The 17,603-nt window shown below is 36.0% G+C and overlaps 1 non-coding gene across 1 annotated transcript; it reads right to left on the bottom strand.

The window, feature by feature from the left end:
• Positions 1-1,314: 1,314 nt before the first annotated feature.
• On the bottom strand, positions 1,315-1,448 carry LOC120094898 (U11 spliceosomal RNA). The gene has a single exon (XR_005489590.1). It is a non-coding gene; the product is annotated as a U11 spliceosomal RNA (small nuclear RNA).
• Positions 1,449-17,603: the final 16,155 nt, after the last annotated feature.

Here is a 17,603-nt window from a genome sequence, read left to right as displayed (position 1 = left end):
TTTTCCTTACAGTGAAGATGACCCTGTGAGAAAGAGAAGACTGGAATCTGAGAACCATTGTCCAATAATCAATGGTCATCAGTCCTACATGTTTGGCCTCTACTGTTCTTCACTGTTTATTTGCCTGGCAGGTGGTATGGCCCTCATCAGTAAATGTCTGGGATTCATGATCTTACTCTTCTGCCCACTCACAATGTGGAAGGCTAACATGTAAAATGGTTACTAAAACTTCCTGTCTTTGGCTCCTGACTCTGTGCAGTCTCAGTTTCTGAAACATGGACTGGGTCTAGCAATTTCAGGATAACTGATAGAATTTAGCAAAGTTGATTCAATATGACTCTCATGATTAGACTACAAATGATTATGACTGTCATTTTTCTATCTGACTCCTTTTGCCTTCTCAACTTTGATTGATGATGGAAGCTGTCATATAGAGGCCATGTGCCAAAGAAATTCAGCCAACAACAGCTTGCAAGGGTCTAAACATTGCCAACAACCCTTCAATGAGCTTAGAAATAGGTGCTTCTCCAGTTAAACTAACATGGCACACCAGGGTCTTTTGCTAAGAGCTTCTTAAGGCTTCCTGGGTAACCTGGAAGGAGAAAAGTTAGGCTTCTCCAGATTCTTCACCATTCAAACTGCACTGTTAAATTGTCAACTTTGTTATATGAGCATAGATACTACAGTATGACTAATATTCTTCATTAAGTTCTTAAGCCTTCTATGTTTATGTTTGGTAACTAATGATAGTAAACTAGCTCCAGTGTACATAAGAAGTATGAGAAGTTTAGTCAATATCATGAAATATAGAGCAAAACAATACCTGATACAGAATAAGACATAGATATACTACACTCCTGGATAAAACTAAAAGGGAACTCCAAACTTCATGTGTATACTCTGGCCACATTAAACTTACAAATACCACCATGCAGATATTTTTTTCAGGCACTAGTACTAGACTCAGGAATCTTTCTATACAAAAGAGACCTGCAACTTAAAAATTTACACCATTAACGTAATCCTAGTTTTCATGTGAAGGCAATAGGAGGATGATAATATCAATAATAATATCTCAGTCACTAGTCATAAGAGTAATATTAAGAAACTAATCAATAGATTTTGCAATAAAAATGAGAAATATATGTAAGTTGAATAACAGCAAAGAAAATAGATACTGTGTTGCTTCTGTAAACAAAATGAAATAAACATAATTATTCATGGTTTTCCTTGATAAGCTTTATGAACGTTACAGAACCTTATTCTTTTTTTTTTTTTTAAACTACTAAAGAAAACCTTTATTTTCACAACCGCGCAGGCGCCGGGACCAACGATCACCAGCTGCCCAAGTACCAAAAAATTATGCTTCCGAAATCTCTTGATGTCGATTCCGCACGCAGAGCAATCGAGTTGCCCTGCGTGTGCCACTCACGACAGAAGCCCTTTTTAGAACCTTATTCTTTATTTTAATTACAGTGGATGCCTAAAATAGTGATCATCAAGCTAATTAATATGCATTAAAGACATGTGCACAAATAGGAAATGATCATTCTGACTTTCACACATAACTTAAAACAACCATTGTGCTAAAACACTTCTAGATCCACTAGAAGAATCCCCTTTCCAAGATTAGATGGACAAACATCCACTACAGAGGCAAATTGTGCTGGATGCTGACAACAGCAGTACAATGTCATCCCGTGGAGATCAGTCTAAACAGACTGCCAGGACACCCATAAATGCACATGACTGAGTCAGATTTGATAGACAAGACACGTCATGGGTATATTTACCAAGATTTATTAGTCATCATATCTTTACTTATGTCTTTGTTTTGTTGAATGACAACCATATACCATTCTTGGTCTTGGAATTAAATATTAGTTCTAGTGACAGAAAAATATAAATACATTTTTAGAAAATAAATATGGTACCAAGTAAAGCATGCAAAAGGCCACTCATGAAATCTAGACGCTAGAAAATCATGAAGGGTTATAACCAGAAAATGCTTTTAATGAGACTTGGTAAGAAATTAATACTGGCATAGTCCATAGAAAGTTGTTCCGCATAAAGCATTTGTTTTCTGTTGCTGTGGGGAACACTGTGACCAAAACCAAAACCAACTTGAGAGAGAAAGGTTTCATTTGGCTTACATGACCCTGCCGTAGTACATCACTAAGAGATGCCGGGGCAGGAACAGAAGCAGGGCAGGAAACAAGAGGTAAGAGACGAAGAATGGAGAATATTGAACGCAGGTTACTGGCTTCTATCCTACAGATTGTTTTTTTTTTATTTTCTTATGTGATAGCATATTCATGAGTGGCATAATCCCAGTTGGCTGAGATGTCTCAGATGAGTTAATTAATCAGAAAAATGCCCCACAGACTCGGCACAGGTCAATCTGATGGAGGCATTATAGTTTCCTCTTCCCACATCTGTGCCAGGTTGACAGAAAACAAGCAGTACAATATGCAAGTATTCGTGATTGGTATTAATCCATAGGGTGGGATGAAAATATCTATAGTTTAAAGAAGGCGAAATAAAAGAATTTATGCACAACACAAAACAGCAGTTTAAATAAAATGCTCTGATGTAGAAAATAAGCATTTGAGGTACCTGTTTCACTGTAATTCTTTAGAGAGATTGTAAAGGAGTATAAACAAATTAAATAAAAGCCATCCCTCAAAATAAAGTATTACGTAAGCAAGTACCGTGTTGTTCTTCAAAGAACCTCTCATTGTTTATGTAAGTAAAAAAATTGCAAAAGCCATGAACTTCCTTTATTAGAGCTTTAGTATATCAAGGCTGTTGAATTTTTTCGTCATTGTTTTCAAAAGTAGCTACCTAGAATATTTATTTAATTTTTATTTATGCTCAAATACTCTTTTGAAGCAGTTTCAAAAGATAATGTTTATATAACAGAAACAGTGTTTCAACTTAATATACATATTTTGAAATGCTGGGAAAGATTTAAAAGAAAGCTTCAAAACTGACTGTTAATAAAACAAAAGTCAATGGAGGTATTTTCAAAGAACTTAGAATTTTAAGGAAAAAAAACTTATCATATCCATTTTCAACTAATTTCTATATTTCTAATGTTTAGAGAATTCAGCAAACATTATATATTTGTGCCAGAGATCTTGAGAGAAAGTGCAGAATTTAAACAATACATATTTCTCCAAAGAGAAAAATCAGTCAGTTATGGGACAGAAGGTATTAGCACAAAGACATCTTTGACCTGTTAGTAAAGTAACATTAGATTTCCCCAAACTTTATTGTATAACATGGCTGTGTGGAATCAACTCTAATGCATCAGAATGGACTGACCCTGGGCTTCAACTGCATAGGTAGCAATGAATAGCCTAATAAAGGCACCAGTGGAAGGAGAAGCCCTTGCCAAAGCTGGACCCCCAGTGAACGGGATTTTTCGGGGGAGGGTGGTAATGGGGGCAGGATGGGGAGGGGAACACTCATATAGGAGGGGAGGGGGAGGGGAACACCCATTTAGAAGGGGAAGGAGAGGGGTTGGGGGATGTTGGCCTGGAAACCAGGAAAGGGAATAACAATTGAAATGTAAATAGAAAATACCCAATTTAATAAAGATGGAGAAAAAAAAGAATTATCATTAACACACTTAGGACATCGGTCCTGTTAATAAGAGCCCAATCTCTGGCCATTGCTACTGATTATAACGAAGAGAATAGCTGGGCCTATAGTAGTGGCTCAGTCACTAAAACATCTTAATAGACGTGAGTTTGGTTCCCAGCATCCATGCCTGACAGCTCCCAGTTACCTGAAACCCAGCTTCAGAGCATCCAAATCCTTCCTTTGCCCATTTAGGGAAATTTCTCACTACTGATAGACATGGAGACACATAAATAAAAGTAAATCCTAAAAATAAATAAGGGACTAGAAGATGGTCAGGGCTCAAAGGTATTGTGGCAGTCATCAGTGGATAAGTGGAAAAAAATATGAGCTATTTAAAGGTCCTTTGTAAAATGCTCTACATGTGATAAGGCACAGATAGGAGGGGGGATTCTATTTAGAATGAGAGAAAGTCTACAGAATCTTAGTTATCAACTTGATGCACCGGGGAAGAGGGAAAGTGAATTGAAGAACTGTCCATCAGGCATGTTTGTGGAAGCAATTTTCTAGATTGCTACTTTATAAAGGAGGGTCCCAGCCTGCTGTGAGCAGAGTACTCCTTAGGCAGGAGAACATGGGACAGAAAAGCAAAAGGATTGAAGGAGCTGAAGGGGTTTGCAACCCTATAAGAACAACATCAACCAACCAGAGCTCCCAGGGACTAAACCACAATTCAAAGAGTACACATGGACAGACACATGGCTCCAGCAGCATATATAGCAGAGGCTGGCCCTATTGGACACCAATGGAAGTAGAAGCCCTTGGTCCTGCCAAGGCTGGATCCCTGCTCCCCAGTGTAGGGGAATGCTAAGGCGGGGAGGAGGGAAGATGTGGGTGGTTGGGGAGAAGGAACACACTCATAGATGAAGTGGGGGGGTGGGATAGGGGAATTATGGATGGAAAACCAGGAAAGGGAATAAACATTTGAAATGTAAATAAAAAAATCTAATTAAAAAAAAGAGTCTGAACCAGTAAGTTTTTTTCTGTGTTCTCTGTCCTGGGTTGCTATTTTGAGTTCCTCCCCCAATTCCTTCAATAATGGATTTTTACCTGTAAATATCAGCAAAATATATTTCTTTCTCTTTAACTTATCTTTGATTGATGCTTTACCACACAAACAAAAAGCAAACTAGAATGGGCTATGACCACATATCTGATCTAAACAAATGTATTGTCAACATATGAGTAAAAATATCTAATTCATCTATACCAGGGTCTGATGATCTGAAGGCTTGATACGCTATCAATAAAGAAGCAGTTTTACCTTCAGTCAGTGAGGGTCAGTCTCACTCAGATACACAAGAGTATATTAATCTTAAATATCCCATTGGTCACCAGAATAACTTGTCCAATTCTTGGGAGAATGTCACACTGATTGCTCTGACATTTTTTTTCCTACACTCAATCTAATAAGCGTTAGTGGTCAGAACTGTGGTGACATGTCAGTGAAGGCAAATTGTGTCTTTTTTGTTTTTATCTTGCATTTTAGATATGATAAGATATCAGCCATTTAAGAGATATAGCAAAATTTTCAATTTACACATAACTAATCTGGAACTATACTAGGAACCAGAGGACTTTTCTTCCAGGCTTTTTAAATCAAAGTTAATTATATCAGTTGGGTATTTGAATGTGTGAGTATACACAGACAGCATTATTCTTTAAAGCCTTAAAAAGAACATTTCATTTGATATGCTAAAGAATATGAATTGCATCAAATTTTCAACTTTTATTTTATAATAATAGGATATAATTCATTATTCATAAATAATATAGTTCAGTGGTTCTCAACCTGTCTAACTCTGCACCCCTTTAATATAGTTCCTCATGTTGTGGTGGTTCCCAAGTGTAGAATCATTTTTGTTACTATTCCATAAATAATTTTGCTACTGTCATGAATTATAATCTTAATATCTGTGCTTTCTGATTATTTTTGAAGGTCATGACCAACAAGTTGAGGATAACCAGTGATGTAGTTTTGGCCAAAGAAGTATTCTTTACTATTCTGTCAACTTAAAAAAAATCTTTTTGTGAATGAACCTGACAAAGTATATGTCTACCATATTTTTCTCTAGGGTACGAATTAAAGTTGAAACCTTCATTATAATTCAATAAAGTAAATTTGTTTAAGAACCAAAGAATACCTTCGTTCTGTTACAATGTTGACGAAGTGCTTCTGTAAATCTCAATAGCATCTGTATAGTGATTATAGCCCGTTTTAGATCTTTCCTAAAACATAGCAGGTAAAACACTGTAGTGTATTTTTTTTTGGACATTTTGGCATTATAGATCCAAAGTAAAGTATGTAGAAAGTACTGTATAAGCATGTGCTCTGATGAATTTGCATGGTTATTAATCAGTGCTTTTGATTGCAAGAAAGAAACATGTAGGATGAGAAAAGGGATGACTGAAACTCTGAGGAGCAACACAGAGTGTTCAGTAATCATGAGCTCTCCTTCATCAGGACCTTGAGATGAATGTGTCTGTCTAATCACAATATTATAAATATAATAAAATCTAATATAGTAATTCCTACCCTACCACAGATGTTTCTGCCACAGCTACCAGACATCGTGATTTACTCACCCACTTTTAGAACTCAAAGTTCAGCAAGAGAGAGTACATGCTGCTACTGTCCACTGGAAACTGAACCCCAACTTTTGCCAAATTCACTAGTATCTACACAGACTAATCCCGGAACAGGTCACAGGTGTTAAACGTCCCCATAGAAAAATAAGACAACTATATAAAGTTGAATCAATTACAGGCTGTATATAGGATTTTAAAATGCAAGTGTTCACTGAACATTTGAATGAAATGAAGATAATTGTTTCCCAGTAACTTCTAAAATGACTATCTTAAAAAGACATTTCTTACAATAGATATGTAGTTTTAAATGTTTTTAAAGATAGTTCTTGACGTGTTGTCAAGGCTGCGCTTGAATTTCTAGTCTCAGATTCTTGCTTTTCTATAACTCTCAAGCAGCTGTTACCACAGGCATGTACTGCCAAGTCAAACAATATAAAGATTTTTCATATCTATGAACCTATGTCTCTGGAGATGAAGTTTGAACCATGGGCGTCATTAAATGATGGAAATATAATAAAAACTTGGAATTATTTTGTTTTAACTGAAACATATTTATATTACTGAAATTATATTGGAAGCCTGATTTAGAAATTTTAATACCTTTAAAGTGATGCTATTCTTACCAATGACTTACTCAGAGTTCAAAAATAATATGACATTTTCATACCTTTCAATATTATTGTTCAGTACAGTCATATGCCTGCAAGGAGAACTGAGAAACTAAGGTTAATATATGGACTATTGGTGAAATATTTTTGCTATCCATACAATGTTGTACTTTATAAGGTAAAGTTTTCTTAATATTAAATATAATGAATGTGGTATTTTTATTCACTTAATATCCCAATCGCTGTCCACCTCCCGGTCCCCCATCAGACAGTTCCTCAACCCAACCCACCCCTACCACCTTATCTGCTGAGAGAGCAGAAGCACCCTCTGAGTGTCACTCCACCAATAGATCAAGTCTCTGCACAGCTCGGCACATTCTCCCCTACTGAGGCCAGGCAAGACAGCCCAGTTACATGCAGCAATTTTAGGGGTAGCAACTCTACTTGTTGGGCGACCCACATAAAGACCGCGCAGTACATCTGCTACAAATATGCAGGAGGCCTAATTCCAGTCAGGGTATGGTCTTTAGTTGGTGGTTTTTAGTCTCTGAGAGACTCCAAGGGTCCAAGTTAGTAGACACTTTTGGTCTATGTGTGGATTCCCTATCTCTTTCAGGGCCCTCAATCCTTCCCCGAACTCTTCTGTAAGAGTTTCCAAGCTCCTTCCAATGTTTAGCTGAGGGTCTTTGAATCTGTATCAGTCAGCTATTGGGTGGAACCTCACGGCAGACAGCCATGCTAGGCCCCTGTCTGCAAGAATAACAGAGTATCATTAGTACTGTTAGGGATTGGTGCTTGTCATGGGATGGTACTCAAGTTGGACCAGTTATTGGTCAGCCATTCCCTCAGTCTCTGGTCTATCTCCATATCTTCTTTCTTGTAGACAGGACAACTTTTAGGTTGAAAGTTTTGTGGGTGGTTTGGTGTCCCTCTCGATCCCCAGAGATTCCTGATAGCTACAGAAGGGAGCCTCTTCAGGTTCTATATCCCCACTGCTGTGGGTTTCAGCTAAGGACCAACCCCATTGATCCCACAGAGTCTCTCCCATCTGAGGTCTCTGGCACGTCTTTGAGAAGTGCCCCACCACCACCAACACCAACAGCAACTGTAGATTTTCATTCATTCTCCTCATCCTCTGGCCCTTTCTCCTGTCTCTCCCCACACCTGATCCGGAACCCCTCCATTACCCACCACAGTTCTGTTCCTATATTTGCCTCCTGTGAAATATTTATTCCCCATTCTACTTGAGATTCAAGCATCCTCACTTGGGTCTTACTTCTTATTTAGCTTCTTCAGTCTGTGGAGTGTTTATGGCCATACTTTATGGCCAATATCCACTTACAAGTGAGTACATACCATGCCTGTCCTTTATTTTGTTGGTTTTTGTTGTTTTTGTTGTTGTTGCTGCTGTTGTTGCTTTGGTCTGAGGTACCTCACTCAGGCTAATATTCCCAAATTCCAACCACGCGCCTGAGAAATTCATGATGTCTTTGTTTTTAATAGCTGAATAGTATTCCATTGTGTAGATGCACCACATCTTTTTAAATCTCTTCTTCAGTTTGGGGACATCTAGGTTGTTTCCTATTTTCTACATATTATAAACAAAGCTATTATGAACATAGTTGAGCAAGTGTCATTGTGGTATAGTAGGGTATCTTCTGATTATATGACCAGGAGTAGTATAGCTGTATCTTGATGTAAAACTATTCCCATTTTTCTGAGAAATCACCAATCTGATTTTCAAAGTGGTAGTACAAGTTTGTACTGTGGTTGCCAGCATGCGTGTGTTTTTTCCCTCAGCCATTCTGACAGGTTTAAGATAGAATTCCAAGGTCCCTCTTTAATTGTATGTCCCTAATGACTGAGAGTGTTGAACATTTTTTTTTTAAATGCTGCTGGGCCATTCGAGATTACTCTGTTGAGAATTTTGTTTGGCACCGTACCCTTCTCTAAATTGGGTTATTTGGGCCATTGTTGTCTACTTGAGTTGTTTATATAATTAGGATATTAACCCTCTGTCAGATGTAGGATTGTTGAAGATCCTTTCCCAATTTGTCAGCTGCTGTTTTGTCCTATTGGTAGTGTCCTTTGCCTTACACAAGCTTTTCTGTTTCATGAGGTCTCACTGAGCAATTTTTGATATTAGAGCCTGAATCATTGGTGTTCTATTCAGTAAGTTCTCTCCTGTACCAATAAGGTCAAGGCTGTTGCCAAATTTCTCCTCTAATGATTCTGAGTATCTGGTGTTACATTAACTTCTTTGATCCACTTGGATTTGAGTTTTGCACAGGGTGATAGATATGGATCTATTTACATTATTCTCTATGCAGACATCAAGTTAGACCAACACTATTTGTTAAAGATGCATTCTTTTTTCCAGTGTATGGTTTTAACTTTGCTGTAAAATTAATCTGGTAGCCATAGTCTATGGGTTTATTTCAGGATCTCCGATTCCATTCCATTGATCAACCTGTCTGTTCCTAGACAATGACCATGCCATTTTTATCACTATTGCTTTGTAGTGTAGCTTGAGGTCAGGGATGGTGATTCCTCAGGAAGTTCTTTTACAGTTCAGGATTGTTCTAACTATCTTGACGTTTTTGTTTTTCCAAAAGAAGTTGAGAATTTTCCTTCAAGGTCTGTAAGGAATTGTGAGTTTTTCAATAACTGTTTGTTCTTTAAGAACATGCTTCATCCCTTAGGAAGAAGGCATGAGAATTTGGAAGGTTCAAATGTTTAGTTTAGTATCTTAAAGCTACTACTTTAAAACTACCAATACTAAGGCTTAAATGCAATCATTTTGGATAGGCCAGAAAAATGAAAATATGAAATATTATTTTTGTGTTGAGATGATAGGACATTATAACATCATAGTTATTCACTGTTGAGCACATTGGCTTGCATTGGTAACACATCCAATGGAGGACGAAAATAAGAGAATTTCTTCCCAGTAAAATCAGTCCACTGTGTAATGAGAGCTTTCTTAGGATAAAAAAATGATAAATTTACTTTCTCATGCCTATCAACATAATACCTATCTTTGTTTATGTATATATATATATATAAATTACATATAAAGCTATACATGTAAGGAAATATACAATGCTTCAGCTCTGGTAGTTTAAATTCAAAATGTATGTGCAGAAAGTATTTTAAAAACCTTTTAAAATAGAAGACCTTTGCTTGAATTTTCATTTTCATTTTCTCCCATTTTCACACTGTCTGTTCTATTCTAATTATATATATATAGTATATACCAAAGCTTACATACACTGAAAAAGTATGGATTTTTATAGAGAAAATACATTTCTATAGAGAATTTATCAAAGTTCATTAAGCACTGGGCTAAACCGACAAAATGAATAAGGCAATTAAATGAAATGAGTTGACTTTAATTTTCAAATTGGTTGTTTTCACATTGTGTTGAAATATACTTAACTCTATTGCTCAATCACATTAACATGAGTTCATATGAACTAGTTTATAGTTAATGCATATATAAGTATACTCTAATGCATTCTAAAACATAGTATGGCCAATATTATTAATTAAACATCATGTATTGGACAACATCAAAATGCATCAGGGAACATAAAATAATTCTCCATTAAATAAAATCTATAATATTCTCTAACCTAACATGAAATTGGCTTTATTGTGGCTCCTGAAATTACAAACAGAACTAACTACATGCATGATTCTAGTTTCCTTAGCTCTACTATGGAATTTCAGACTATCTAATACAAGATTTGGGATAAGTGTTTTCAACAAGGCTGACTGCCATATTGAAAGGAATTTATTGCCTGACTTAATCCTTAAGCACCAAGCTCATAGAAATTCATAAGCATGAAAATGTCCTGAAGGTAGACTTATATTAGAAAAAATTACCTAGCAGTGCATACAGTACCAAGATGGTCTTGCAGTAATTTTATACTATAGCATGGGCTAAAACAGTGAGATTTTGATACTTTTCATATCAATGCCAAAGAATTCAAAACAGTATTTAGAAGAAATATTTGTAAAGTAGAAATACTAGTTTACTGGGCATCGAGAGATAGGAATAAATACCTTTGTTTGCTTGCCTGCTGTTTGTTTGTTTGTTTGTTTGTTGTTTACCTCTAATTAACTGGAAGTGTTGGGGAACATGTGGTTCCAGAAAACAAGAAGATGTTGATTTTACAGATGGAGAACATGCAAAAGAAAAAAAAAGTGGAGAAAATTAAACATAATACTTTAAGTCCATATATACACTAAGGCTTGACAAAGAGAAAAGCTATTCAGGAAATAGATGCTAATACTAAGAGAGAAGAAACCGATATGGAAGACAAGGGATATAATGAGATTGAGATAAACAAGTCAATGAAAAGATGTTTGAAAACAAAGCAGTTAGGAAATGACAGCCAGATAATCTTACTTACCGCATTAGTTTGAAAAACTCACCCAGGATCTCCAAACCTCATTTCCTTGATCTGGAAGCATGAGTAATTTCTTCCAAGCAGGATCGATATGAGGAATAGACACACTAAAGTTCCCTAGTACCCTCGGAATCACTGGAACAATGGAGATGTCGCAGATGTTTACTTGAGGAGAAATGAAATGTATTTAAAAGAACTAAAAGCAAAGATGAGCCCTGAAGCTGCAAAGAAGCATTCGATGGATGAATATGGATTGACTGGTGACTTTGTGAAGAACAGTCCTTGACACACTCAGAAGAGAAGGTGAAGATGGAAAAGAAAAAACACTCTGAGAGGGCGAATTTAATAAGTACTGTCATTGGAATTGCACACTTACTTCTGTTTGTGATTTTGGGACCAAGCTGAACTGCACTTCATATCAGAATAAAATATATATTATAGGTTTTATTTGCTGAAGAAGTATATTTATTTGCACACATATATTTCCAGATTTTTTCCAATATACATTTAAAAATACTCAATGAAAATCAAAATATTACAAACCACAACTTAGGGAACACAGTACAATCAGTGATATGAGTAAAGTTGGTATAATTATGTGCCTACATCTGAAAATATAAGAGATTTCAAATTAATGACAATGATACAACTGGTATCCTAAGAAAACCAAGAGGCATGAATATCTCCAAAGTAGGTAGGAAGAGATGATATCACTGCTGAAATTAATGGAAATAAAAATAAAGAAAACAATTTAATGAATAAATGAAACAGGATTTTATAAAATTAACAAAACTGAAAATCATTTGGTGGAATTAACCAAAAGAAATGGAATATCTAAACTAAATAAATTAGAGATGACAAAAAGATGTTATAGAGACACAGAAAATTTAGAGAATCATAAAAATGCACTTTAAAAATCTGTATCCTACCAAGATGGAAATTAATAAAGAAACAGAAGAATTTCAAGATATATATAACATACCAAAGTTAAATCACAATTAAGTAAATAATTTAAATGGAGTCATATCCAATGAGATAGAAGCAAAAAGAAAAAAAATAGGCAGACTTTGCAGTGACATTTTTCTTCAACAAAACCACACCTACTCCAACACCTCCTAGTAATTCAACTCCTTATAGGCCATGTATTCAAATATATGAGTTATGAGTTTTATAGGATACACCTATTCAAACAAGCACAAACCACAAAAAGATTTTAGCAACATATTGCAACCTGAATTGAAGAACATGTCAAAAGGAATTTCTGCCATAATCAAGTCTACTTCATCCCAAATACTCAGTTGTGATTCAGTACGTGTAAGTCAATAAGCATAATCTAGAATACAAACAGACGAAAAGATACACAAACAGCTCATTAGACAAAAATAGAGACTTTGAAAAAAATCCAATATCTTGCTCTTAATGAAAGTCCTGAAAATAGTGGGGATTCGGTAACTCAACAAATGAAAGGGACTATGCAGTGAGTATTCAGGAAGCCCTCATTCAACATCACCTAAATGAATTTTAAAATAGAATTTCCACTAAAATCCTGAGCATTATATGGATGTCCACTCTCCCAACTTTTGTTTAAATCAGACTTTGAATTCTTAGAGCTGTAAGCCAAGTGAAGGATATAAATCTGATACAAATATGAAGAAGTTAAATTATTTATTTATTTATTTATTTAATGTATATGGGCATCCTGTCCCTGAAACACCAGGATCCCATTACAGTTGGTTGTGAGCCACCACGTGGTTGCTGGGAATTGAACTTATGACCTCTGGAAAAGCAGTCAGTGCACTTAACTGCTGAGCCATCTCTCCAGCCCAAGTATCTTTATTTATAAAGTATTGATATGGTTCTATACACAAAGAGCCCTAAGTACTCCAACAGAAAACTAGAGCTAATAAATATATTGAGCGAAGTAGCAGGGTATATAATTAACACAAATTAGGCAGTAGCCTTTCTATAGGCAAATGACCAACACACTGAGGAAAAAGAATTACTAAACAATACCACTTAAGGTCTGGAGAGATGGCTTAGAGGTAAACAGCACTGTCTGCTCTTCCACAGGTCCTGAGTTCAATTCCTACCAACCACTCAGTGGTTCACAACCATCTGTAATGGGATCTGATACCCTCTTCTGGTGTTGCTGAAGACAGTATCAGTGTACTCAAAAGCAAACAATACTACTTCAAATATTTTCAAATATATGTTTATTAATAAATAGAAGAGAGAAATTGAAAGATTTATACAATAAAAACTTTATGACACTGAACATAATTGAAGATGACTATGCAGTGAGTATTCATTAACAATACACTGAACAAAACTGAAGGAGATGACAAAAGGCAGCATGACAGGATTAATATTGTAAAAATGGCCATTCTAAAATCATTCTATGAATTCAATGCAATACCCGTCAAAATTTCCACACAATTTTCACAGAAGTTCAAAAACTAATCTTAAATTTCAAAGAGAAATAAAAAAGACACAGGATGTCCAGAAAAAATCAATCCTAAATAACCCAAAAAAAGACTGCTAGAGATATCACCACCCTGGATTCAAAATTATATTTTACCACTGTGTTATGAATCAAATGGACCTAACAGAACATTTCACCCAAATACAAAAGAACATATCTTCTTCGCAGCACCTCACAGAAATGTCTCCAAAATTGCCTATATACTTGGTCATAAATCAAGTGTAAACAGATACAAGAAAATTGAAATAACACTCCTGTACCTTATCAGACTGCTGTTGGGAGACTTCTATTAAGGTTGCAGTTCACCATGTCCAGATAAGCTCTGTGAGCTCCTTGCCAAATGCAGGCCTCCCTTTCTCAGCTGGGATTCCTCTTCTCTACCTAATCTCATGAAGAAAATGTCTCTATGCATAGGTGCCTGACCTTATCTAGATGAGATCCTGAACAAACTTTCCTGCAAGTGCTGCATGGTTTAACACATAACCTTGCCTGTCCATATGATATTTATTTGATAATTAGGTACTGTATTATTACCAATCATCACTTTATATCGGTAACCCCACACCCCCGAAAAAAAAATCTCTGAGAAAAGTCACATAGCTTATGGCCAGATTACAGGTTGAACTTTTTCTCTCCCAATAAGAACCCGGAATTTCTCCTCATGAAAATAAAGCATTCCCAGGCCTCTGCCTAAGCTAGCAATGTTCACCTAACTTGGCTCTGTACTCATTCCCCAAGATCTATAAAGACCTTCTTCACCCCAGTGAAGTTGAACTGTCTCTCTGAAGCTAATCTTGAAAGTCAATTCTTAGATCTGTAGAATTAACATAGTAAAAATGGCCATCTTTAAGGTTCAATGCAATTCCCACTAAAATTTATAGACATTGAAACAATACTCAGCCTCATGTGGAAAAGTAACAGTACACAGGATAGTAAAACCAAACAAACAATGAGGTACAGTAAAAGAACTTCTAGAGGTATTATCATCCTTGATTTCATGCTGTATTACAGAGCAACAGTAATTAAAAGTGCATGGTGTTGGCATAAAGACAGACAGGTTGATCAACAGAATTGAACTGAAGACCCAGAAATAAACCCAACCACTTAAGGACACTTGATTTTTTTTTTACAAAGAAGCCAAAACTATACCTTGAAACAAATAGTATCTTCAATAAATGATGTGGATCTAACTTGATCTCTGCATATAGAAGAATGCAAATAGATCCACACCTATCACTCTGCACAAAACTCAAGTCCAAGTGGATTAAAAATCTCAACATTAAGCTAGATACACTAAATCTGATAGAAGACAAAGTGGGAAACAGCCTTCAGTGGGTTGGCACAGGAGACAACTTTCTGAACGAAACACCAAGAGCTCAGGTAACAAAGAACAACTCATAAGTAGGACCTCATGAAACGGAAAAGCTTCTAAGAAGCTAAATACACCAGGAAATGACAAAATGACAGAATGCAGAATGGAAAAAGGTCTTCACCAACCCTATATCTGACAGAGAGTTGATATCTAAAATATATAAAGATTTCAAGAAGTCAGACACCAACAAACCAAATAAGCCAATTAAAAATTCAAGTGCAGATCTAAATAGAGAATTCTTGACAGAGGAATCTCTAATGGCTGGGAATCACTTACACAAATGGTCAAAGTCCTTTTCATCAGAAAAATGCAAATCAAAATGAGATCCCATCTAATACCTGTCACAATGCCTAAGATAAAATACTCAATTGACAGATCTTGCTAGAAAGGGAGATGTGGAGCAAGGAGAACACTCTCCATTGCTTCTGGGAGTTCAACTTTGTACACCCATTTTGGAAATAAATCTGGTGGTTTTTCAGAAAATCGGGGATAGTTCTACCTCAAGACCAATCTTCACATTCTTGGACATATACTCCACCACAGCACAAATACACTTGCTCAAATATATTCATAGCAGCTTTATTCATAATAGCTGGAAGCTGGAAACAACCTAGATAGCCCTCATGTAAGGAATGGATAAAGAATATGTGGTACATTTTCACAATGGAATATTACACAGCTATTAAAAATAATGACCTGCAACACAAATCCCGTGGAAAAGAGAGCAGACCATCCAGGAGTGCAGACATTCTGAGGCCGCAGGACAGACTGCCAGCTCTGCACACCTTGACAAAGAATGAAGAAAACCGAAAGCTGGATCTTTGAGAAAATCAACAAGATACATAGACCATTAGCCAGACAAACCAGAGGTCACAAATAGTGTATCCAAATTAACAAAATCAGAAATGAAAAGGGAGACATAACAATAGAATCTGAAGAAATAAAAAAAACCCATCATATCCTACTAAAAAACCTGTATTCAAGAAAACTGGAAAATCTGGAGGAATGGACAATTTTCTAGACAGATACTAGGTACCAAATTTAAATCAGGAACAAATAAACCATCTAAACAACCCCAAAATTCCTAAAGAAATAGAAGCAGTTATTAAAAGTCTCCCAACCAAAAAGAGCCCAGGTCCAGATCGGTTCAGTGCAGAATTCTATCAGACCTTCATAGAACACCTCATACCAATACTTTCCAAACTATTCCACACAATAGAAACAGACAGAGCACTACCAAATTCCTTCTATGAAGCCACAATTACTCTTATACCTAAACCACACAAAGATCAAACAAAGAAAGAGAACTTCAGACCAATTTCCCTTATGAATATTGAAGCAAAAAACTCAAAATTCTTAAAAACTGAATCCAAGAAGACATCGAAACAATCATCATGATCAAGTAGGCTTCATCCCAGGGATTCAGGGATGGTTTAATATACGAAAATCCATCAAAGTAATCCACTATATAAAAAAAAAAAACAGAAACGATAAAAACCACATGATCATTTCATTAGATGCGGAGAAAGTGTTTGACAAAGTTCAACAACCTTCATGATAAAAGTTTTGGAAAGATCAAGAATTCGAGGCCCATATATAAACATAGTAAAAGCAATATACAGCAAACCAGTAGCTAATATTAAACTAAATGGAGAGAAACTTGAAGCAATCCCACTAAAATCAGGGACTAGACAAGGCTGCCCACTCTCTCCCTACTTATTCAATATAGTACTTGAAGTCCTAGCCAGAGCAATCAGACAGCAAAAGTAGGTCAAAGGGATACAAATTGGAAGGGGAGAAATCAAAGCATCACTATTTGCATATGATATGATAGTGTAATTCAGTGATGCAAAAAGTTCCACCAGATAGATATACAACTTCAGCAGACTGTCTGAGTATTAAATTGACTAAAACAAATCAGTAGCCTTCCTCTACTCAAAGGATAAACAGGCTGAGAAAGAAGTTAAGGAAATGACACCCTTCGTAATAGTCCCCAATAATATAAAATATCTGGCTGTGACTTTAACCAAGGAAGTGAAAGATCTGTATAACAAGAACTTGAAGTCTCTGAAGAAAGAAATTGAGGAAGGTCTCAGAAGATGGAAAGATCTTCCATGCTCATGGATTGGCAGGATTAATACAGTAAAGATGGCCATTTTGCCAAAAAGCAATCTACAGATTCCATGCAATCCCCATCGAAATTTCTACTCAATTCTTTTTAGATATAGAAAGAGCAATTTGCAAATTCATTTGTATTAACAAAAAACCCAGGATAGCAAAAACTATACTCAACCATAAAAGAACTTCTGGGGGAATCACCATCCCTGACTTCAAACAGTATTACAGAGCAATAGTCATAAAAACTATATGGTATTGGTACAGAGACAAGCAGATAGATCATTGAAACAGAATTGAAGACCCAGAAATGAACCCACATACCTATAGTCACTTGATCTTTGATAAAGGAGCTAAAACCATTCCAATGGAAGAAA

Source organism: Rattus norvegicus, chromosome 9, assembly GCF_036323735.1.
Source record: "Rattus norvegicus strain BN/NHsdMcwi chromosome 9, GRCr8, whole genome shotgun sequence".
NCBI lineage: Eukaryota > Metazoa > Chordata > Mammalia > Rodentia > Muridae > Rattus > Rattus norvegicus.
The sequence above is the reverse complement of the archived record's forward strand: the minus strand, read 5'-3'. Positions and strand labels throughout refer to the sequence as shown.